The 2,721-nt window shown below is 39.4% G+C and overlaps 1 long non-coding RNA gene across 1 annotated transcript; it reads right to left on the bottom strand.

Moving 5' to 3' along the window:
- Positions 1-1,202: 1,202 nt before the first annotated feature.
- Positions 1,203-2,467, bottom strand: LOC133952193 (uncharacterized). The gene is made up of 3 exons (XR_009920524.1): positions 2,417-2,467; positions 2,270-2,339; positions 1,203-1,555 (listed from the first exon to the last, which is right to left on the bottom strand). It is a non-coding gene; the product is annotated as an uncharacterized LOC133952193 (long non-coding RNA).
- Positions 2,468-2,721: the final 254 nt, after the last annotated feature.

Here is a 2,721-nt window from a genome sequence, read left to right as displayed (position 1 = left end):
CCCCTATAGTGTTCCCAGAGGGACACAGTCAAATGGCTCCTCCAAATCCACAATAAACAGATATACTGGATGGTCATACTCCTCTTACTAAACAATGGTAAAAAGCTGATCCACACTACCAAAGCCAGAACAGAATCTGCATTGCCTGTACCCTCGGTTTGACAATTGCCCTGGAGTAAACTTTCTTGGGGAGGCTGAAGAGTTTGAGCAAACCATCAATGTCTGGGGCCAAGCCCTGCTTTCCCTACTGGAGCAGCCCAAATGGCTGTAGTTCAAGGCCAACCATCAGTCTCCCTGAACTCCTTTCCACCCAAGTGTTTGTTTCCAAGACCACAGGGGCTGCATCACTCTTAGCTTTCGGATACCTGTCAGCTGCTGCAGCAGACCTCTGTGCAAAACAGGACTGGATGGCTTCCTTCTTCAGCCTGATTGCTTCCCTCAGTGCTGGTATCCAAAAGCACACAAGTCAACAATATATACAGATATAACAGGTCTAGTTGTTAATTGACCGTTTTAATTATAATAAAAATGTTATGTCTTTAAGTAAAGTCCTCATAAAATCTCCAACATTTCCGAAGTGGGACAGCCAAAATGTAAATCACTAATAAATTGAAAACATGCCATGTTTGCCCTTGTGGAAAACCCACTGTCTTGTGTGGTGATATTTTATCTGGTGTGCTTTTCCACCCACTGCGCCTCAGGGCAGAAAGTCAAGGAGGTCGCAGTCGGCACTCTTGCTTCCTATTCATGTGGAAAGTCTGAAATAACAAGAGTCTCTTCATGAGTGGATTTTGTAAATATTAACTTCTCTGTATGAAAAGCAGTTGATAGCTATTGACTGGATTTGTTATTTTCCACCTGTGTTCATTTCAAGGTTTTCATATACAGTCCCTGACAAAAGTCTTGTCACTTATATATTTTGTAGAAACAACAGCTTATAACCTGACTTTTAATGAATCCATCTGTTTTGGAAATGGCTCATATGAAAGCTAAAACCTTCCCAAATTATGTTTAATATACTAAAATAGATTTGCTTCACTGAAAAAAGATCGATCCTTTAATGAACACAGAAAGGTCAGAGTTTGGGGAGACAAAAGTTTTGTCGCCTACAGAGAGTAATGTGAAAACTTCATGTAGCGCCTTTAACCCTAATGGAAGAAAGCAACCCACATTCCCCTAGGTTCAGAAAGCTGGACTCTTACTGGAAGTTGAACAGTGATCATTTATTGCCTTGCCAACAATTCCTATTTTGCAGTGCAGTGAATTAGGAACAAACAAAAATAGAGCTCTTTCAATAAAATAAAAAAATAAAATAAAGTTCAAAGAAAAGTGTCCTTTCTTCTATATCAGAAGATGGGGTTTTAACCCTGTGTTCGTTCTACTACCCGGGTAGGTTTTATGGTGAACGTTCTTATCTGAATCAAAGGAAAATGAGTAGAAGTCTTTGGTCTTCGGAGTGGATCCCGATCTCCGTCTGCTGTCAATCGCCTGGCTCGCCACTGAACCACCAAAGGTTCAGAATCTGATCAATATCTGATCTAGCAAAAAAAACAATCTACACGCATGGTGCAGAAAATAGATTTCAATTATCCATATTCATCACATGACTTCTACTACTCTTAATCTGATTCTCTGCATATACATATCCAAATGCAGTACATTGTTCCAATCATTGTAAATGGCAATGTACACATTTACAGTACAAATATTTTAACAATTATTCATCATGTACTTGTACTTAACATAAATATACTTATTTATCTCTATAAGCAGTGTTTATATTCTTAAGCAATATTTATCTTTTTAACTGTAAATGAACTGTATCAATTCACTCCTTTTTACTCCACATTCAAATGACCTCCATGAATTTATCACATTATGTACACAGTAAATTATATCTGATCAATATAATTACAACCTGACATCATCGTCCATCTCTGTCTCTATCATCAAATATTGTGGTGGCATGGTAGTTTAGCCAGCTACACATTAGCTATATTGAACACCACAGTATATCTGAGCTAGCTTAACAATGCTATCCGCGATTAGCGTTAGCGCGGTAGCTAGCGATCTTTTAGTAGTAATAGTAAGTCATTTTCCACATATCACAATGATACAATAGTACCACGGTGGGTTAAAACATTAGGAAACATTCCCTTAACTCCGATTGGTTTTATGAAAGTATCTCAGTAAGCAGCATGTTCATCTGAGCTAACATCAACAAGCTAATAACGAGGCTTAGCCTCTTAGCATGTAGCAATGCTCTTACCGGAGTCCAACAGAGGCTTACACGGCTGAAGCAGCTCCGCTCTCTCTCTCTCTACACACAAAGCTCTCTCCTAATAAACAAGAGATTTATCAATATACTACGTGGGGATTAATCATTAATTTATGAGGTTTACATCACGTTTCATACCCAGGTTCGTCAGCTCACTCAACGAGTGGCACTCACGGTCAACGTCTCGGGTGTGGCTCAGGACGAGCACGCGCTCTGTGGTCGTGACCATGAATGCAGGGCTAACGCGCCACCTTGTGGTGGGGCTCGGTAAACTCCCTCTAAATGACATACATGGGTCTTGTATCCATGTGGGTTACATTCAAATACAAAAATATGTTGTTAATATATATACATATATATATATATATATATTTTAGGCTATTGATATTGCCTTCCACCCTGCATATCTCTCGCACATCCCCATACTGGATGTAACCCCATAC

The sequence above is a fragment of the Platichthys flesus genome, chromosome 4 (assembly GCF_949316205.1).
Source record: "Platichthys flesus chromosome 4, fPlaFle2.1, whole genome shotgun sequence".
NCBI classification, from domain to species: domain Eukaryota; kingdom Metazoa; phylum Chordata; class Actinopteri; order Pleuronectiformes; family Pleuronectidae; genus Platichthys; species Platichthys flesus.
This window is presented reverse-complemented; position numbering and strand designations above follow the sequence as displayed.